At 42.3% G+C, this 23,422-nt stretch overlaps 1 protein-coding gene across 1 annotated transcript in view; it reads right to left on the bottom strand.

The window, feature by feature from the left end:
- The window catches only part of LOC126227747 (leucine-rich repeat-containing protein 15-like), a 1,015,582-nt gene that overhangs the window by 634,297 nt on the left and 357,863 nt on the right, over positions 1–23,422 (bottom strand). The window lies entirely within an intron of this gene.

Below are 23,422 nucleotides of genomic sequence, written 5' to 3'. Positions count from 1 at the left end.
TCTACGCGACACTCCCTGGAAGCAGACAAGGCTGCATAGTCATCCTGAGGAACGATAATCCTGACAGTTTCTCACACAAACCAATGTTCAGGTACATTGCTCTTGAAACTGCTCCCTATAGTCTGTCGACAAAATCGTCTGTCGACAAAATTCCAGAAATATTCAGTGGTTTACAAATCAGGTGAATCGGAGGGAAATGGTGCAGTAGTAGTCCTGTTTGTCCTGTTTGACACAAGAGGTCTTGTAATTTGCCAGCACTGTGTTGCTAATTGTACCGCACCATTGAGGTAGGCTCTGAAGTACGAAAGAGACATTCATTAGGCGTTCAAGAAGCTCGCGTGCGGAATTTTTATTTTTATAATTAGCACTAGCTGCAGTGCCAGGTGTTGCCCGAGATGTTTAATATCTGTCACACAACGTGAATGGGTCCGTGCCTAACGAATGCAAGCTGCATGGGAAACTGCATTCCCTTTAACACGAAGAGCATATTTAAATAATTTAGTGTCAAGGGAATGCGACGAATGAATACGGCTTCACCTGAGGCATTCATAAAGATTGGGTTCTAGGCTTCCGGCACTGCATTTCACAAATATACACCGATTTCAAACCAAAAGGTTAGTAACAACGATTACGTAATAGATTATGCTTTGATTCTTTTTTAAATTACAAGTTAAACCAATACACTGATCAGTCAGAACATTACGACCGCCGACCTACTACTACCGATACAAACCCGTGCAGGTGACAGCAGAGTCACCTGGCGAGGAATGACAGTCAGACACACGCACAAGGCTTGTAGTACCTGTGAGCGTGTTGTGCGTGTGTTAAACGGGACAGCCGCGCGATCTCGGAATGGGGAAGGCGCGCCATCTATCTGAGTTTGACAGAGGGCAGATTGTGATGGCATGGAGGCTTTACGACTTTTTGGGTGTTCGAGGAATGCTGGGGTGTCTAACACTTGTTGAAACCAAAGTGAAACCGTGTCCAGACGTCGTGGGGGGTTGGGCGGCGACCCGACGCTACAGACGTCAGACGCCGTAGGGTGGGCAGACTGGTAAGACTGTGGCGGAACTAACTTCAGAGTTAAGTGCTCGGCTCAGTACAAGTGTGTCTGAACACACAGTGCACCGAATTCTCCTAACGATGAGCCTCCGCAGCCGACGGGAGGGCGCGAACCAATCATCTTCGAGGGGAACAGGTCCTTGACACAGCGGGACGAAGCTGGCGGTGGCTCCATTATGCTCTGAAGCATTCACGTTGGCGTCAAAAGGTTCAGTGCAGCTCATGCAAGTACCATGTCGGCCCCTTATATCGTATCGTACACTGGCTGCAGACCACGTACACCTCCTCACGAGGCATTTTTCAATATGATAATGAGACATATTTTAACAAGATAACGCGCAATATCGCAAGGCTAAGAGTGTGACAGAGTGGTTCCAGGAACACAGTGCTGAATTCCAACTGATGTGGTGGCAACCCCAACCTGACAGATCTCAGCCCGATAGAACACATCTGGGATGTGATAGATCGTGGCGTCAGAGTTCATCGAGCCCCTCCCCGGAGTTTACGGAAGTTTGGTGAGATGAGTGTGCGCATATGTCGTGCCAGCTCTGTCAAGGGACCTACGAAGGCCTCATTGCTTTCATGCCACGAGGCGTCACCACTGTTGTCCGTGTCAAAGTGGTTATTATTTATTGAGTAATATTAATCAGGTGGTCATAATGTTCTGGCTGACAGCGTGTATCTGTTTCCCATAATATACCTAAAATCTAACTGTAAAATACATACTTTTATCATGTCAATACTGTTCATTCTCTGCAGGAAACATTTTGACTCAATAAAGTATATGCATACATAAACAAATCATCACCTAAAGTACGAAAATTTAGCAGTTAGAAAGCAACATGACTTAGCTTACACATCGTAATTCAAGTTAACAGCCGCCGGCCGAAGTGGCCGCGCGGTTAAAGGCGCTGTAATCTGGAACCGCAAGACCGCTACGGTCGCAGGTTCGAATCCTGCCTCGGGCATGGATGTCCGTGATGTCCTTAGGTTAGTTAGGTTTAACTAGTTCTAAGTTCTAGGGGACTAATGACCTCAGCAGTTGAGTCCCATAGTGCTCAGAGCCATTTGAACCATTTTGAGCCAAGTTAACAGCCACGATTTTCTAACGACCACACTAAACAACAGACAATTAAGAAATGGATGTAGATGACATTAAGACTATCGCTTCCGGAGAAAGTTGCATTGTGATTTGTTGTCGGTATTCGACAATGGGAACTTTACTATTTCTGTTAAACTTCAATGGGAACTGCATGTTTTGCTACAGGAATGAGAAACTAAACGATTTTCTGCTAACATTTCCAATTAATTTCTTTAAGCAGATTTTCACAAACTTCGCATTTTCCCTGTATGAAAAGATGAATAGTTGAGCCATCTATTGTTACATTTTGCAGTAAGTATCTAATTGTGTTTCTGGAGAATTTGTGTGCTATTGTTTCAGATCTGTTTGCGCTTTTTCAAGTATGTTGGTGATTGATCCCGACTCAGATTGTTCGAACAGATTACGACACAGTTCATGAAATCTCGCGTTCTGTTCTACCTTTTGATAGGTTCGCGATCTGGTGATTTCTTTAATCTATATGCACGACCTTCTTTAGCGTTTGTATGGCACTGTGGATTTTAATAGTAAAACATAACCGTGAAACATGGACTAAAATATCTTCTATGGTTTATGTCATATATAACAACAGTAAATAGTCAACAAATAAGTGACCAATCATGTTTCTGTCTAATTCTCGAGCTTCCGATCTCCCCAGATCAGCTAGCATCTGATAATACTATGGCCGGCCGCTGTGGCCGAGGTGTTCTAGGCGTTTCAGTCCGGAACCGCATGCCTGCTGCGGTCGCATGTTCGAATCCTGCCTCAGGCATGGATGTGTGTGATGTCCTTAGGTTAGATAGGTTTAAGTAGTTCTAAGTCTAAGGGACTGATGACCTTCCATAGTGCTTAGAGCCATTTGAACCATCTGATAATACTATCTCCAAGACGGCTATTCTCACTGTACTTTATTCTCGTTATACGAATTACAATCAATTTACCACGACACGTTTCGTTTCTCAGGCATTTAACTTGTCGTTAATTCTACTTATTGTTTCACCGGAATGTTGAAATTTGAAATAAATCGGCCAAGAGCTTTGTAGTAAATTGGCCAAATACTTTCCGAGATGTTTGGTAACATATATATATATATATGTTGTGTATATTAACAAATGAATAACCTATGTCCGTCCTAATGTTCAGTAGGGGATCGTGTAGGAACTTGAAGTAAATCGGCCAAGAACTTTTAGAAATTTTTTTAACAATCTTCCCCCTCTACGTGTTACATACATAAAGGTTACAAGTCAGATTACGAAATCTGTGTAGACAGTCATATTCCTCCTGTCGTGAAGGTAAGCGTCCAAAATTTCATCAAGATCGGAATAAAAATCTAGATTTGTATGAATTACAACAAGCAAACAAACGGACACTCCTTAGGTTGATTGTAATGGGATCAGTGGAGTTATTTGCAGCAGAAGTCGATATGAAATAACACAACGTAGATGTTACTATTGCCGTGAAGCGTAGTAAAAGGAAATAATACGTGTGATGATAATGTGACAGGAAGTTATTAAACAAGTAACGCTATGATAACCAGTGAGTCAAAATGTTAGGTTAATGTAAAAATGTAAAAGTAGCGTGGCAACGTTGGCTGGGTCATCCCACGAGGTTTGTTCAGCCCACTGTGGGGAAAGGTGTTGTTCCTCCGCGCACATTAGCTCCTTTCCTTACGGATGTGTGAGATTTGTGTCGTACGTGCGTTAGCGACCTCGTTTACGAAGGCGGGCACTAAGGTTAAAAATAGAATAAGAAACGATTATCTGTTATATATGATGCTAAAACTAAATCTCCTGGGTTTAATGGTACGTTTTCAAATCAGTGTGAAACATAAACGTTTATAAAAAATATCAGAGATTAATCCAATTGAAAAATTCCTCACTGTAGATTTCTTTCCAATAATAGAGAGCATGCGAATGTGGACTTGAACTGTTGGGTTTGAGATTTCACACTTGTGAAAGACTGTAATACAGGAATAAACTGCGTAATATAATAACCGGTATTTCGATTAATATGACTGATGATCAAACTGCATTTAAGTTAAAATAAGACGGAAGATGCAAGATGACAGTGTGAATGAGCACCTTAAACTACAGGTGAGCATTCAGAGAAGGAATCACTGCGAGGTCGTCTTCTTTCTCGATGTCATGCTTACTGCTGGAGTGTCTGGAATCGGTAGCATCTGAGGCTTTCATCATGTCCAGTGGTGTCCCGGAAGAATACATCTCATGGATCACTGCTGGAATTTGCGGTTCCTCCGTCTGCGCTGAGTTACACATATTTATAGCTGTAGCAGCAGTGGCACTTACGGTTGCACTTTAACGGCACAAGACACTAGTGTCACGTAGCCTAACCAATAGTTCACTAGTGAACTTTGTGATTAGGCTTTGGCGATGTTTATTGCTTGCAATGGACAGTATCGCTCATGCATCTTTACTGTGTTTAAAAACGATGCATGAACTTCAGTACTTAACCCGCTGACAGTGCCTTTAGAAACTTCATCGACTTCTTCAGGCGTCTTACTGCGTAAGTTAACATGTTCAGTACTAATACGCTACGATTAACAGTCTTGTGAGAAGTTAACACTGTGAGCAAGCAATTGTTCTATCAGCTGCCTGTTATACAGACCAATTCAAAACATATATTTGTTTTGTTCGAAGTTTTATAGACAACCTCGTGCTATGCTGGTGGAGTACAACCGCGAGAAGAAAGAAAATAGTAGAGGCTCTAGGTAAAGGGCCGGCTTGTTCATAAAAAGCTAGTTAGTTAGTTACTAACAAATTTCATAGATCATTTGAACCATTTCTTATGGAAATGACGTCGTATGACTCAGTTTAAGGGATATATATAGATTATTAGTGTCAACATTAATGTACGCATTATAATTTTACTTCTACTCATGCAGGTGCACTTAAAAACAATTTTTTCTCTGTCTATCAGTTTTCAAGTACAAATTTGTCAATGGAGTAGAAGGACTTCTCTAGGAGAAATTGTTTTAGAATAGATTTAAAACTTGCTTCTCTACCTGTCAGACTTGATGAAAATATTTTTTTTTTTTTTTTTTTTTTTTTTTGGGCTGCATATGGAACTCCTCTCTAAGCCACTGACAGCTTTAATAATGGGCAACAAAAGTCTTTTTTCGTCTAGTGTTGCAGGTGCGTTCATCACTGTTCTTCTCATATTGCGATGGATTATTTGTGACGAATTTCAGCAGCGAAATTATCTATTGGGACGGCGCCGTCGAAATATCTAGCTCGTTAAAGTTGCCTACACGACGTCCGTGGGTGACGACACACTGCTCGCTTTTATGCAATCAATTCCTCCTTTCTAAGTAATAAGTTACCCCACAAAATTATTCTGCACGACATTTCTGAGTGGGAATATGCAGAGTGTGTCAGGAGGCTGATACGTTCTTTTTTCAAGCTTAGCAGTTACACGAAGAGTACAAGCATCTGAGCTTAATTGTTTGAGAAGCTCAATAATATGCTTCTTCCAGTTCAGGTTTTTAGCAATATGTACATCCTAAAGTTTGAAGCATTCTATCCTACTTACTGACTGCTGCTCATGTGCTACATCACCTGTTGTTGTTATTCTATTTGTTGCACAGAACTGAACGCAGTGTGTTTTTTTTTCAGAATTTGGAGTAGTCCATTTTCAGATAATCACTGAATAATGCACTGTGAAACGTCATTTACTAACTCTTCTGTTGCTTTTTCTCTACTCGACCTATTATAACACTAGTATCGTTTGCAAAAAGTACCAATTTCGCTTGTTGAATGTTAAGTGGATGGTAATTCACCTACAAAAGGAATAAGAGTGGATGCGAAATTGAACCCTTTGGTCTTTGTAATTTTTACTCCAGTAACTAAAATTTTCTAGGTTTGCAACATTGTCTGAATTAATCAGCACAACCTTTTGCATTGTATTTATCAAGTATGATTCCAACTAGCTGTTTGTAAAGCCATCAGTTACATAAAACTTGAGTTTTGCTAAAAGAGTATCATGATATACACAATCGAAGGCCTTGGAGAGATCACAAAAAATACCAACAGGAGATATATTATTATTTAAGGCTTCTAGTATTTAATGAGTGAATGTATAAACAGCATTCACAGACGAAAAATAATTTTGTAATCCAAACTGTGATGTGCTTAGTAAATTGTTTTCAGTTAAGTCTGTAACTATTCTTATGTACATTAGTTTTTCGAATATTTTGGACAAAGGTATTAGTGAGGAATCTGGACTTGTAATCTTTCTTATGATGTGGTTTAATATTTGCATGTTTTAACCTGTCTGGAAAGAATCCCTCTGCCAGTGACGCATTGCATATATCACTAAGGGCATTACTTATTAAGTTGTAACAACCTTCCAGAACTCTTTCTGAAACATCATAAAACCCACAAGATTTTTAGAATTGTATTAATTTCAAAGGAGGATGTTGCTCCTACTTCTACTGCTTAAAGTTGTGTGGAATAACACTCTTGTATCTTCAACTGAACCATTTAATCCTATATTTGCTACTGCAGTCCGACATAGCTTTAATCTTATTACATGGTTTGCTTATTGTCTGCTTTGGTATACATGCATTAATTCATCGTTTCGCTTTCGAAATAAATTGTTTAAAGTCTGATACACAGTTTTTTTCATTTCGTTCTATATACACTCCTGGAAATGTAAAAAAGAACACATTGACACCGGTGTGTCAGACCCACCATACTTGCTCCGGACACTGCGAGAGGGCTGTACAAGCAATGATCACACGCACGGCACAGCGGACACACCAGGAACCGCGGTGTTGGCCGTCGAATGGCGCTAGCTGCGCAGCATTTGTGCACCGCCGCCGTCAGTGTCAGCCAGTTTGCCGTGGCATACGGAGCTCCATCGCAGTCTTTAACACTGGTAGCATGCCGCGACAGCGTGGACGTGAACCGTATGTGCAGTTGACGGACTTTGAGCGAGGGCGTATAGTGGGCATGCGGGAGGACGGGTGGACGTACCGCCGAATTGCTCAACACGTGGGGCGTGAGGTCTCCACAGTACATCGATGTTGTCGCCAGTGGTCGGCGGAAGGTGCACGTGCCCGTCGACCTGGGACCGGACCGCAGCGACGCACGGATGCACGCCAAGACCGTAGGATCCTACGCAGTGCCGTAGGGGACCGCACCGCCACTTCCCAGCAAATTAGGGACACTGTTGCTCCTGGGGTATCGGCGAGGACCATTCGCAACCGTCTCCATGAAGCTGGGCTACGGTCCCGCACACCGTTAGGCCGTCTTCCGCTCACGCCTCAATATCGTGCAGCCCGCCTCCAGTGGTGTCGCGACAGGCGTGAATGGAGGGACGAATGGAGACGTGTCGTCTTCAGCGATGAGAGTCGCTTCTGCCTTGGTGCCAATGATGGTCGTATGAGTGTTTGGCGCCGTGCAGGTGAGCGCCACAATCAGGACTGCATACGACCGAGGCACACAGGGCCAACACCCGGCATCATGGTGTGGGGAGCGATCTCCTACACTGGCCATACACCACTGGTGATCGTCGAGGGGACACTGAATAGTGCACGGTACATCCAAACCGTCATCGAACCCATCGTTCTACCATTCCTAGACCGGCAAGGGAACTTGCTGTTCCAACAGGACAATGCACGTCCGCATGTATCCCGTGCCACCCAACGTGTTCTAGAAGGTGTAAGTCAACTACCCTGGCCAGCAAGATCTCCGGATCTGTCCCCCATTGAGCATGTTTGGGACTGGATGAAGCGTCGTCTCACGCGGTCTGCACGTCCAGCACGAACGCTGGTCCAACTGAGGCGCCAGGTGGAAATGGCATGGCAAGCCGTTCCACAGGACTACATCCAGCATCTCTACGATCGTCTCCATGGGAGAATAGCAGCCTGCATTGCTGCGAAAGGTGGATATACACTGTACTAGTGCCGACATTGTGCATGCTCTGTTGCCTGTGTCTATGTGCCTGTGGTTCTGTCAGTGTGATCATGTGATGTATCTGACCCCAGGAATGTGTCAATAAAGTTTCCCATTCCTGGGACAATGAATTCACGGTGCACTAATTTCAATTTCCAGGAGTGTATCTCTGTAGTTAATCGAATTTCTTCTGGTTTCTTATAATCTTTTTGCATGATGGACACGTGATATCCTATTTTGTGTGTCATAATACAGACATCAGCAACTGTTAAAAATTGCACCTCTACATTTTGATTATAGATTCAGTGTTTGTTGTGTCAAAGCGTCATTCACGTACAGCAACGTCAGCAGCAAATAATGAAATTTTAAACGCTTCTCTTTTGTGTGTCAAGAGCTCTATAAGTTACTTAAAGAGAGTTTTCTTTGCTCTCTACGCCCTTATGGTCCTTATGAAGTATATCAACACCTGCTCAATTAAAAGCTTGTACTTGTTCTAGATATTTTAATTTTGTTTTCCGTTACAGGACAGATCACAATTACATTTATGTGGCTAACTAATCTTTATACTTCCTACATCACTTCTACTCATTTTTACACTCTTCATTCCTGTCTTGAATTACGCAGTCTCTTATTCACTTATTGAACGATCATATTTCTTAATGTAGTGTTTGCTTTATTACGTTTTACAATTTCCCTTCGGCGTAGGATTTTTACCTCTGAAAGCCATGGATTTAGTTTTCTCGGGGCATAGCTCCATACTAAAAAAAAAGGTACACATATTGAAAGAGGAGCATATGAAATGACAAGTTGAAAAGCGTGGCCTACACTGAGAGGTCTCATTTTCGTGGAAATACTCATAATATCAGTGCAGATTCTTTTTTGTTTTTGTTTTTGTTAATGAGAACGGATGTTTCTCTGGGTATCGATTTAGTTAAAACGCCGCCAGCGGGTGAAAAGTTTAATAATGCTGGCAGTAAATTTCGCTTTACAAATTTATGGGTATATGCATTTTGCTATCACCAGTATTTTCGAGTATTTATTTTCCGCAGTGTCGGTTACTTTCAGCCAACCAGTAACCATAAAACAAGCAGAAAACAAGAAGTTGTTCTGTGCTATCGCTCTGTACGTTTAATTTCTATCGTTTACACTCACGTCCCTTTCAGATATCCATAAGCCACCTATTCATGAAAAATTACCTTTTCGTGGAAAGCTCCGTAGACAAACTAGTTGTTGTTTAGTATCTCTACCTATGAACGTAGTTCTGACCTATCGGCAACAGCATGCATCACGGCTCTGTTAACAGAAACAGGGCAAATGCATGTAATTTTTTCCAGCCTTGGTACCGTCCATAAGAGCTCAACTGATATACGCCTGCTCTTTTCACGCCAGGATTTTCTTTTTTCTTAACCTTTGCGCTCACCTATCATCCTGTCAGGCCCTACCACGGGGCTGATGTGTTCACACAATGGAGTCTTCCATTAGACTGATTAAGCTCTAACTTATTGTAACAAGAGGAAAAGTAGCTCTTAGTGATCAGAAAGACAAGGGTCTGCTTTAGAATTAGGGTCCTACACTAAATTGAATAGCTATGGTGTCAAACATCAGCTCTAATTAACGAAGTGTGAAGAAGTTCAGTACCTCCTCAATACAGGTGTACACATATACTGCGCAAGCCACCACATGGTATGTGTCGGAGGGTACTTGTGGTATTTGACCTGTTTTCTGTCCCACTCACGAATCGTACGTTGGAAGAGCGACTGGCGTTGAACCTCCGTGAGAGTTATAGTTTCTCTGATTTTCTCATTGTGGTCATTTCGCGAGACGTTTCAGAGAGGAAGTAAGAAGCTTATGGACTGCGCTTGGAAGTTACGCTCACGGAATCTCAATAACGTAACTCTCTGTGATGGATGACACTTTTTCTGTAGCGTCGGCCGCGAAACTGGCGTTTGTTGACATTTCCAATTCGTTCTGCCTGCTATCCCAGACCAATGGGCGGTACTCGAAAATCATCCGAACGAGTGTTTTGCAAGCCACTTCTTTGATGAGTGGATCGTGGGCCTACGTATTATTATTTCAAAAGTTATCGCCGTAACTGTTAATACATTCATACAGCGTCAGACACGGTCAATGTTTTGAAGGAAAAAAGATTGCGGTTTCCTAGGAAACATGATTTTATACAAGTGCGGAGCAAACCGACGGCCACGAATGTCTTCCTTCAGAACTCCAAAAATATGGAAATCGCGTTGAGAGAGTTCAGAATTGTGCAGAGGATTTGAAGGGTTCAAATGGCTCTAAGCACTATGGGACTTAACATCTGAGGTCATCAGTCCCCTAGACTTAGAACTAAGTAAACCTAACCTAAGGACATCACACACATCCATGAGCAGGGCAGAATTCGAATCTGCGACAATACCAGCAGCGCGGTTTCGGACTGAAGCGCCTAGAACCGCTCGGCCACAGCGGCCGTCGATGTGAAGGGCTTCCAATCGAAACTGACAGGCATGCCAGCTCCGGGAAAGTCATGATGATCTTTTTATTTGACTGCAAGGGCCCGCTGTTGATTGACTTTTTGGAACAGGGCTCCACGATTAACGCACAGCGGTGCGTGAGCACTTTCCAGAAGCTGAAGCACGCCGTGAAGTCCGAACTCTCAGAAACGTTGGCAGATGACTTCCTTCTGTTTCAGGGTAATCCCCATTCATTTGTTGCCCAGATTCTCTTAACTAAGCTGCAGAAGTTTCGCTGCGAAGCCCTTACACATCCTCCATAAAATCCTGATCTCTCTGCATGCGATTTTCATATTTGGGAGACCTGAAGAAAGACATACGTGGCACCGATTTGCTTCACGCCTGGGTTAAATCATGGCTCCGTAGGCAACACCAAACATTTTTTCCCGTCGCAGCAATGACTGTCTTGTCTCACTGTGGAATACTGTAGCAAACAGTTATAGCTATTACTTTTAAAATAATAAAGAAATTATTTACTTTTTTTTCATCCGGCACTTTTTCATTTGACTGCCCCTTACAAATTTCCTCTAGACTTGTCCACTGAAATTTAGTCTGGCATACCCATCCGTACAACGTTTTAGTTGCTCTTTTATTATAAGTCGCTTCGGACACTTAACCTGGTCCAGTACCGGTTACGATCGTAAATTGGTCACTAAATGTTGTTCTGCATCGATTGTTTCCAGTAAGTGAAAGACCACGCCATCAACCAGGGCGTAGTTTCGTACATTGTCTCTAAAACTCAAGGGCGACCAGAGAGTGATAAATTTATCTATATCTATGTTTGCGGAATATATATTGATTCTTATACATTTGGAATCAGAAGTAACAAACTTCAAAATGCCACAAACGCTGTAGTAGAGCATTTATTCAGGTAAGCGATTTCGGCAAACTATGTTTCCATCTTTGAATCTTATGCACCACATTCCAAAGTATCTCGTCGGTGTGTACAATTACGTGTGACACATGACAAATGGACTCTCCAAGATCAAGCACGGCATGTAGCCAGTACGCGGCTTTAAGCGTGTATATTAGTCCACTGTGTATGATGATGTATACTGACTGTTTTACTGTTGAAAATCCCATATACTGTGTCATGCTTGTTCTTGCAGTGTCTATTTATTATGTGACACAGATTATTGTACACATCGATGAGATTCTTTAACGTAAGACCAGAAACCGATAATCTGGATAAAAGTTCTACTAAAGCGATCATGGCATTTTGAAGTTTGTTACTTTAAATTTCAGATCTATGTAGATCACCCCCAGAGTGGAATAGTGTCAAGCATATTTTGTACATTTTCCTTTTCCGGGAATATCATAACACGAAAATATAAAATGTGTTCTCCAATTCAGCGGCACTGGCTTACGAGTGTGCATTTATCCGACAACCCTTGTAGGAGACGCGAATGGCCTGCGCCTTTTACCAACTTTTTGGTCATCATTGTGGCTCCAATGATCTTACGATAGTCTGATTCCAGAAATGGAGAAAGCTCACTCGCATTTTCTACGTAGACTTCCAGAGGTATCCCATGCTGTCCAAGCATCTCTACACTGTTTCGCGATTTCAGCTGATTTTTTATTCAGCAGTCTCACAGTATCTGCCATTTTGCTTCGTCTGCTGACTGAAAAGAGGAACCGTATTACGAACTCCAGCAGTAAAACAGTGTAAGAAGACCGTATTCTGCAATTCGGCCTTCTGTCACCTTCCGTTACCGTACCAGTAAGGTCATCGGCCAGCTAAATGATTTAAATCAGCTTATTTGCTCTATATTATGACAGGATTGTCATAAGGAGCGTGACTGAAATATAATTTATAAGTTTATTTGACACTACAATAGTGAAGCCATAGTCACAGTATATAAAACTTTTTTTAAAAAATAAAGCGTTAAATTACCGGTTTTAACGAACCACGTCGTCATTTTCAAATGTAAAAACATCAGTTGGAGAGTATATAATGGGAAGTACGACCATAAATCTGACAAAAATTACGAGAAATAGTGAGACCAGGCAACTGAGGCAGTGGTAACACAACCAAGTCATTACAAGTTGTGCCTACGCATTTTTGGGGGCGTTTTACAGTAGACCTTAGACGTGTATGTTACAAGCAGAGATGGAAAGTACGAAGTTGCTGTCACAGATTTAAGAGAGACAAAATATGAACGCCAAACGTTTTTCAAATGAGTTTTCAGCTTGCTTACTTTGCTGAAGACTAGAGTTTTTTAGTTTTTTCTTTTTATTTAGATCCGTTCACAAAATTTTACTTCCACGGTGATTTAATGCACCTTGTATGACCCTGCTAATGGTTATTTCTGCTACGTTCAGATTTTGTCTCGCTTAAATCTTTGACAGTAAATTCTTACTTTCCATCTCTGCTTGGAGCATACATGTCTAAGGTCTAATGTAAAATGCCCCCAAAAATCAAAATCAATTAACTACTGGAAGTATTTTTCGGAAACAAACTTCAGTGCTGTGTTACAAGAGTTTCTTTCTTTCCAGCAGTTTAAATCTCACGGCGGTCTCAGTGAATATCTGTCAAACTGATATCACTTTCTACTACAACAATATGAACAATAAACTTTAGTTATCGTAAAAGTGTTCTCTGAAGTGTTTTGCCGGTTTCTGTCGCCGAGAGGTTCTAGGCGCTTCAGTCCTGAACCGCGCTGCTGCTACGGTCGCAGGTTCGATTCCTGCCTCGGGCATGGATGTGTGTGATGTCCTCAGAATTGTTAGGTTTAAGTAGTTATAACTCTAGGGGACTGATGACCTCAGATGTTAAGTCCCATAGTGCTTAGAGCCATTTGACTTTTGAAGTGTTTTGCCAGTACAGCTTCTGACGGAGGTGGTCTATAAAAGTACTTGCATTCACCTAGATTATGTCACATCTAGTGAGTTGTTTGTAGAAATAAATACAGTGTGAGTTGAAGGAAATTACTAATTCCCTTATGCGTAAACTTCAGTCAGTGCATACATTTCTCCGTTTTGTTGAAATGAACAAACATACAGATGTTGTTAGGTTGTTTATTTTACTGCTTGTTTCAAGCGACGAACAATAATTTAATTTTACTGGTAAAGACCTTCTCTTTTTTAATCTCCTCGCATTAAGCTAATAGCAATTGTTTAATTGACGATTTGCACTGTAATGCTACTGTTTCCAATGGATAATTAGCACTGTAACGTGCCAAATTTTGTGTGTAACGGATGGCACTCACAAAGTGTTAACTGAGGAACTTCGGAATTCACCTGAAATTAGATCTTTTTATTCCGGATTGTTGTAAGCGTGTTTCACAAAAGGGGAAAAAGAGAAGGAATTACGGAAGCTGGAGAACTTCGCACACCATATTAGATAAATTAATATCGGCTCCACTGATGAACAGAAAGCGTATAGTGTAGGGGTTCCTTTGACTGAGAGCGAGTAGCGCTGACAGGTAATTTTTATCTACGCCGATGAAAATGACATGCTCTGTACCGAACGTTAATCGCTCCTCGCTACAAACCAATTCGAGTCAGATTTTTATCCACAAAGCCTCTCAGTAACGGTGGAAACTGAATCACGGAAAAGTATACAGAGCGTTCATAAACTTTTACCCTGACTTCAAGAATAAATATCATATTTATGTTTTTGTTAGAGGTCTACTAGGGAACCCATGAGGTTTCTTCACAGCTGTGTCTCATTCAGCACTTTCGCGAAAAAAGCGCTGTTTGAACTACATCATAAAATTGGTTTCCCCCAGAAGAAAAAAAAATGGTTCAAATGGCTCTGATCACTATGGGACTTAACATCTGAGGTCATCAGTTTCCTAGAATTTAGAATTACTTAAACCAAACTAACCTAAGGACATCACACACATCCATGCCCGAGGCAAGATTCGAACCTGCGACTGTAGCAGTCGCGCGGTTCCGAACTGAAGCGCCTAGAACCGCTCGGCCACCGCGGCCGGCCCCAGGAGAAAGCTCAGTGTGTTGTGTGTCTAGCAAAAACCAAATTATCTATTAATGTGCAGAAAAAGTTAGTGTCCCATTACGGAAAAAAACAACTGATGTTAGATTGGTCAGAACATAGGCGGAAAAGATTTTGGCAAAAGAAGGGTCGGTTCAGAAACGGACAAGCAGCAGCAGACCATCTGTTTCGGACTGTTCAGGCAGTTCTGACCGTATTCACGAGATAGCCACGGAACTCGTTTGGACAAGCTTCATGGGAGCTCCAAATGCTAAAGTGTTCTGTGGATAAAGTGATTCTCAAAGATCTTAAATAGTATGCGTACAGGGTCCAAACTGTTCAGGAAGCCATATGATCGTCCAAAACGTGAACAGTTTGCAATGGACTTGCTGAACCGTATGGATGAGGACAATGAATTGTTGAAGCGTGTGTGGTTCTCCGATTAAGCTACACTTCCTGCTTGTGGCTCAGTTAACCGCCATAATGTCCGGATCTGAGGACCAGAAAATACTCATGGCTTACGAGAACACAATCGAGGCAGTCCAAAAATTAATTCGTTCTGTGAGTTAATGTGTGATCGAGTGACTGGCCCAGTTTTCTTCCTTGAAAGCAATGTAAGTGGATATGTTTACCTAGACATGTTGGTCAGTTATGCTGTTCCCTAGTTACACAATATGCAAGACACCATCAAATGGCGCTCACCCACATTGGGCTCTAGAAATCGGCGATCATCTTAATGAAATCTTTCGCTACAGGTGTACTGGCAGAGACTGCTCAGTTCCATGGCCGCCGATATCACTTGACATTACCCAGTCAGATTTCTTTCTTTGGGGTTATGTGAAAGATACCCGCTACACAACAGCAGTTCCTCATACTGTGTCACTGCAACAGCGCTTGAGAGATGCTATTGGCCCAATCACACCAGACATGTTGCTGAATGTGTGGCAAGAGACTGAATGCTGGCTTGATGTTTTGCGTGTTACCAGGGGTGCAAATGCTGAAGTGATTTAAATACTGAAGTGTTTACCTGTATTAAATGTCTGCACAAAGTTCAAAACTTAATGAGTAGAGGCATATGAGGTATTGCACAGTGTTTTCTATCAAGGTAAACATTCATGAACACTCCGTATGTCTGTCGTTTTACATTATTCAGTACAATAACGACCGTAGTTAACCGTTGCTGATACTCCTGAAGAAAATGGTATGCCCCTTGGGTTATCCGCCCACTGATCGCTTTGCAGTCGTACTGCCGTAAGAGAAGAGAGATCTTTCCGTATGCCTGGACTCATCGAGTACACGTTTGAGTCGTTGTTCATTCTGCCTGTGGTGAAAATTAAATGCTCGAAGGAGATCAAAGCAAAATGGATCACGGGCCATCGACGTAAGACCAAGGAGCATTGTAAACTGCACACAGAATTTGGGGACGTAATTTTATTTCTGACGAGTCAGTTCTAACAACGACCACGTTTAAATCTGGAGAGACGCCGTCGCATGCACATCAGAAACAAAGCTATGAATGAAACACGGTTTTCGCGGTGGTATGGGAACACAACGACAGTATCATTCAGTGCAACACAAAATGGCTGCACAACACCTGTCGATATCCAGCCTAAATTTTGAGTTTTCTTTCTCTCGTTCATAAAGTGTAATGTGATTCCCTATTCGTGCACTAAGACCGTTATATGACTATTTCAAATTCTTCGCTGCAGCGAGATACTACAGGGAGATCGCACATGGAAACTTACAGTATGCTCTCTGAATTCATTCAGAGATGACAGAGAGTTGGCAAAATACTGAGATACCGACATGTAATCCCATAATTCGGTTTAAATGTTCACCTCAATTTAAGTTCCCCAGAATCATATAAAAAGAGCTTCGCTTCATCGATGGAATGTTAATCCACAATTTAATTTTATGAGATTTATGGAAAAACGCTGTGTGTATCGCAACGAATGCTGTAAAATGTTACGAATAAGAATATATTAAAATAAATGACTGCGGCCTTTCAGTATTTACTTGAGATGTCTGTTTTACGGCGTATGAGAGCACAGCGAAATAATTCGGATAATCAAGACTGAGATACCGAACGGATGTGTGAAATGACGAGAAGAAAACTCAGAATTTTAAATGGAAGAACTCAAGTGTAACATCGTGTAACTGATATTAAAATGCAAAATTATCAATACAGGAGTGAGAACTGCCTTTTTGACAAACAAATTATTTTAATTCCTTTCTGCAGGCTCGTTTGTGCAGTAATGTGCCATCTATTCTGCCACCGAGTATCAAGCACAGTATTAAATATCTGAGCAGTAGGTTTATTGTAATATCTCTAGATGTTAACAGCAGCAGAATAGAGATTATTATTTTGAAAAAAAACCATGATTCCGCAAAATGAGTTCTCTCACAACAATCCAAACTAGATTCAGGATTCAGACGTTGAAATACTTGGAAAATTCCTCTGACCTTTATGCTACGATAAATTTGTATCTAGTAAAATATGGAGGAACAGCGTTTCAGTGTCAGGAAAACGAATTTGCTGGAGCGGGTACTTGGCGCAGTGCAGAAATTCTTACCTAGGGTGAGAGCCCAACCGGTCGTAAAGAGCTTTAAGTAAAAGCACTATATCGTTATAATTCCCCGGAGAACGCGGCTTAGCGAAGTTTTACGCCCTGACGAAGTGCAGGTCGGCAGCAGCAGCAGCAGCAGCCGGCAAACATAACGGTGCCCCGCTGTAACTCTCACCGCCTTAACCCCTGGCTGCCTTCGCAGAACTGCGAGCCGAAATTATTTCAGGGTCGGAGCCAACCAAGGTCCCAGCGCTCTGCATGACGATGGGGATTGTCGAGTGCTGCGCAAAGTGTTTGTCGCCGAGGTCTGCTCAGCAGAGCAAGCAACCCTCCACACCGCCGTATCACTGCTAATTAGATCTTATTACGACTTGTATATCTGAGAAATCACGTTTCCGGCTAATTGCAACGCATAACGTGTCACTTGGTTTGTTTGCACTGTCTTCGATTTTCCTTATCTTCCGTGCAGCTACAATTGACGTTACTCCTCCCGTAGCGATCAGAATTTAGCGATCTAGAATGATATGAATTTAGAATTAACAAACTTCAAAATGCCACAATTGTTTCAGTAGAGCATTTAGTCAGATTATTGGATGCGGCAAACTATGCCTCCATCTTCGGATCTTCTGCATTAAACTTCAAATGATCTCGTCGATGTGTACAATAATTTCTGATCAAAAGTGGTTCAAATGGCTCTGAGCACTATGGGACTTAACTGCTACGGTCATCAGTCCCCTAGAACTTAGAACTACTTAAACCTAACTAACCTAAGGACAGCACACAACACCCAGCCATCACGAGGCAGAGAAAATCCCAGACCCCGCCGGGAATCGAACCCGGGAACCCGGGCGTGGGAAGCGAGAACGCTACCGCACGACCACGAGATGCGGGCACAATAATTTCTGTCATATAATAAATAAACATTCCAAGAACATTCATGTCATAGTATACCAGCACGTAAATATAAAAACCGTAATTATATAAAATATCATAAACAAAGCAGAAATAAACATCTTCATACTTGGTTAAAAGCCGCACATAGACTTTAGTCTGTACGCGGATTTTAAGCTAGCGTCAGGTTGTATATAGGTGGACTGTGTATGATATTTTATATTACGAAAATTTTACTTTTGTCGTGGCGATATACTGTATTATGCGTGTTCTTCGAATGTCTACTTATTATGCGATACAAATTATTGTACACATCAACGAGATTCTTTGAACTGTAGCGCACAAGATCCGAAGATGGAGGCGTAGTTTGCTGAAACCGGAATCTGAATAAATGCTCTACTAAAGCAATGGTGATATTGCGAAGTTTGTTACTTGTAATTGCGAACGTATAAATATCAATATTGATTCCGGAAGCACAGATTTACTGAAATTCATATCTATCTGACCGTCTGTAAGGTTCCAAGACAATCTAGAAATCGCGCCTTGTTGATACTGTGTTCCTTGACTTACAGAAGGCATTCCATGCAGTACGGTGGTTCCGTTTAGTAAGCAAATTACGATCGTGGCGAGTAATGGACCGGAGTAACCCTCCTTAGACAAAACGAAAACTATAAAAATCTTGACGCTGTGCTCCGCAGCTTTTATGAAAGGCATTTTTATTTATAATCACCATGAAAATGCTAAAATATAAGTAGTGCTGCGACTAGTTTTGGCAACATGTCATTATCTAAGGTTTTATAATTGTAAAATTGTGTGTGCCACGTGTCAATTATTTTAAAGTATGTTGTATATACATATTTAAAGCTGTGAAAGGTGAATGAGCTTGGAGTATGGCATAATGTCATATAGTCTGATAACTATATAAAAATATCGTACGGTACTGGGGCTGGGAAATCCATTAAGGGTTCAGCCAAAATAATCTGAAACATTTTAACTGGCCAAAATCATTGTACACTTTTTTTCCTTGTGTAAAACTGCTTCAAATAGGTGACTAATGAATGCGTATAGAGACGGAAGTGGTGATGCTGTGATGTTAAATGTAAATGTCGTGGACTAGGGTGTCCCATGGGGTAGACCGTTCGCCGGGTGCAAGTCTTTCGATTTGACGGCACTTCGGCGACTTGTGCGTCGTTGGGAATGAAAATGATGATGATCAGGACAACACAACACCCAGTCTCTGGGCGGAGAAAATCTCCGACACAGCCGGGGATCGAACACGGTCCCTTAGGATTGACATTCTGTCGCAATGACGACTTTATTTATTTTTTGTTCTATATAGTTCGTTGCATTTGGTCTGGGCGTACATCACATGACATCCGTTCAAGTTGATTGTTGATGTCTTGACTCAGTTATTTTATTACAGAGAGCAATCAGCCCTCTGACCGAACACGTTGAGCTACCGTGCCAGCGTGGGGGACGGACACTGTAGTGGTGATGACAGGCAAAAGAAGAGAAATTAAGAAACTAAGGAACATTGGAGCCGGTTTATCAGAACGGCTCATAATTGTAATCCTGTACCGCTGACGTCAATGTGTGTTGGAATTTTGAAAGGTTTTCTATGTTTCTAGGTATTATGATCTTCCAGTAGCACGAAAACCTAACGGTTGACACAGACAAAAGAGAAAATTACAGTGGTACCTAAAGTATCTCCGTCACTAACCTGAAGGTGCCAAGTGCAATAAAGATGTAGCTTTAGATATAGATATAAATATACACTACTAGCATTAATTATTTACACCACGAAGATGACGTGCAACAAACGCACAATTTAAACGACAGGAAGAAGATGTTGTGCTATGCAAATGATTACCTTTTCAGAGCATTCGCACAAGGTTGGCGCCGTGGCGACACCTACAACGTGCTAACATGAGGAAAGTTTCCAGCCAATTTCTCATACACAAACAGCAGTTGACCAGCGTTACCTGGTGAAACGTTGTTGTGATGCCTTGTGTAAGGAGGAGAAATTCGTACCATCACGTTTCCGACTTTGATAAAGGTCGGATTGCTGCCTATCGCGATTTCGGTTTATCGTATCGCAACACTGCTGCTCGCGTTGGTCGAGATCCAATCACTGTTAACAGAATATGGAATCGGTGGGTTCAGGAGCGTTATACGGAACGCCGTGCTGGATCCTGACGGCCTCGTATCACTAGCAGTCGAGATGACAGGCATCTCATCCGCATGGCTGTGACGGATCGTGCAGCCACGTCTCGATCCCTGAGTCAACAGATGGGGACGTTTGCAAGACAACAACCATCTACACGAACTGTTCGAAGACGTTTGCAGCAGCATGGACTAACAGCTCGGAGGCCATGGCTGCGGTTACCCTTGACGCTGCATCACAGACAGGAGCGCAGCGCCTGCGATGGTGTACTCAACGACGAACCTGGGTGCACGAATGTCAAAACGTCATTTTTTCTGCTGAATCCAGGTTCCGTTTACAGCATCATGATGGTCGCATCCATGTTTGGCGACATAGCGGTGAACGCACATTTGAAGCGTGTATTCGTCATCGCCATACTGGCGTATCACCCGGCGTGATGGTATGGGGTGACCTTGGTTACACGTCTCGGTCACCTCTTGTTCGTATTGACGGGACTTTGAACAGTGGACGTTACATTTCAGATGTGTTACGACCTGTGGCTCTACCCTTCATTCGATCCCTGCGAAACCCTACATTTCAGCAGGATAATGCACGACCGCATGTTGCAGGTCCTGTACGGGCCTTTCTGAATACAGAAAATGTTCGACTCCCCTGGCCAGCACATTCTCCAGATATCTCACGAATTGAAAACGTCTGGTCAATGGTGGCCGAGCAACTGGCTCGTCACAATACGCCAGTCACTACTCTTGATGAACTGTGGTATCGTGCTGAAGCTGCATGGGCAGCTGTACCTGTACACGCCATCCAAGTTTTGTTTGACTCAATGCCCGGGCGTATCAAGGCCGTTATTACGGCCAGAGGCGGTTGTTCTAGCTACTGATTTCTCAGGATCTATGCATCCAAATTGTGTGAAAATGTAATCACATGTCCCTTCTAGGATAATAATTTTGTTCAATGAATACCCGTCTATCATCTGCATTTCTGCTTGGTGTAGCAATTTTAATGGCCAGTAGGGGCTCTAATAGGGCACTACATTTAACTGGCTGCTGCAAATGGGCAGTCGACCTTAATGTCTCCATCGACTATATAGATCCAACATCTATAGACTCACATTCATTATCTTTTGAGAAGACGTGTTTTCCATTGGCCATATGTACTCAGACTGATATGGACTGATACAAGAGCTAAAAGAATGTGTCTCGACAATACGGTACGCGTAAGCACTAAGTCTACTAAATAGTTCTATCTGTTGCATGTGACCGGTGCGTCGTGCCAATGGCACAGACAATGCCTCCGCGAACCATTCAGGACTGGAACAGGGAGAGAGGGAAGTGACACTGGTGCACAAAGTATCTTCCTCTACAAACCGTAAGGTACAGATGTAGATTGAGATGTAAATATGCTATAGTTAACCATTTAGTAAGCTATATGACGATTCTGCAAAGAGTATAAAAGTTTCTATACACGCTATCCAAGCGTCCGTGACAGCTTAGTCTGTTGTCTCCCCCCGCTGTCATTATGTGACAGAGGTAATGATGTTGCAGTACGAAGAGCTCATCTCACTTATTATGAAAGTTCTAAGACAGTCTCACCCTAATGGAACGCTGTCACAAGCGTACCTAGCCTGTCCGGTGTCTATCTGCAGCTTCTTGTCAAATAATACAGGCACTACCACAGTAGGTAAAATAACTGTGTAAAATAAAACAGTTCTCAGTTATCTGGCATACACCGTAGATCCTTGATATACCTGCTTTTAGAAACTGTCTACTCCCTACGTGCAAAAACCTGTAGACAATGTAATTTCCTTTGCTGGTTCGCTTTCTTTTAGATCAACACTGCCTTAGGATTAATGAGCGGCTTTCACCAATTCAGCCTGCCAGTGGCTATAAGAAGTTGTCAGTTTGATTTTACGAAACACAGTGACGAGAGCTAACTCTCTCTTCCCGAATATTCGTGAATAGTTACAAATGCACCATATCAAGCCCCATCGATGCATGGTATAGTTCTGACAGAACGCAAACATCATGCTATTCATCTTAAACGACCCAAGGACAGGGAGAGAATGAACGACAGAATCGCAGTCTTTCCTTGCGTATTATTTAATACAATTGGGAAAAACCTTCTGTTTCCATATGATCTATTCACGTCTGTGAGAGACTCCTAAAAGAGATGTCCAATAAAAGATCTTACGAACAATGTCTCCAGAACACTGCTGAAAAAATATATGTTAACTTCATGGGGTGCCATGGGTGTAAATTATAATGCAGAATCCAGCAGTGAATGAGGGCGAAGAGGGAGCGTGACGTAGTGGAAGTGAAGTGTTCAGTGACATTACCCCCACAGTCAAAATGTCACGTCTTCTCTCGTTAAATTACAGCGCTATGTAACTGATAGCAAAAGAAGTGTTGTCTCCATAACTACTGCAGGTAAGATATTTAGGCTGAGACAGCAGCTAGCACTAAACAAGAACTGAGCACATCACTGTTTTACTAGGCTGCTGAATAAACAGATCACTTGTTGTTAATAATTATATTTCCTGAAGCTTTCCGGGCGTAGACCACCATCAGAACTTATTACAAAAAAAAAAAAAAAAAAAAAGGCTCTGAGCACTATGGGACTTAACTTCTGAGGTCATCAGTCCCCTAGAACTTAGAACTACTTAAACCTAACCAACCTAAGGACATCACACACATCCATGCCCGAGGCGGCCGTAGAGGTCGCGCGGTTTCAGACTGTAGCGCCTAGAACCGCTCGGCAGAACGTCTTACAAATGACACACAATGCACACGAAAGTAGTAGCATAGCACATACACGAATAAATGTTTTTAAAAATATTAGTTTTACGTATCATGTTAGTTCAAATATCATGTACACTGAAGCGCCAAAGAAGCTGGTATAGGCGTACGTATTCAAATACAGAGATATGTAAACAGGCAGAATAAGGCGCTGCGGTCGGCAACGCCTATAAAAGACACATGGTGTCTGGCGCAGTTTTCAAATCGGTTACTGCTGCTACAACGGCAAGTCATCAAGATTTAAGTCAGTTTGAACGCGGTGTTATAGACGGCGCACGAGCGATGGGACACAGCATCTCCGAGATACCGATGAAGTGGGGAATTTCCCGTGACACCATTTCACAAGTGTACCATAAGTATCAGGAATTCGGTGAAACATCAAAGCTGCGACATCACTGCAGCTGGAAAAAGATATTGCAAGATCGAGAGCAACGACTACTGAAGAGAATCTCTCAGCGTGACACAAGTGCAACAGTTCCGCAAAT

This window comes from Schistocerca nitens, unplaced genomic scaffold (genome assembly GCF_023898315.1).
Source record: "Schistocerca nitens isolate TAMUIC-IGC-003100 unplaced genomic scaffold, iqSchNite1.1 HiC_scaffold_338, whole genome shotgun sequence".
Lineage (NCBI taxonomy): Eukaryota > Metazoa > Arthropoda > Insecta > Orthoptera > Acrididae > Schistocerca > Schistocerca nitens.
Note: the sequence above shows the minus strand (reverse complement) of the source record. Positions and strands in the feature narration are given on the sequence as shown.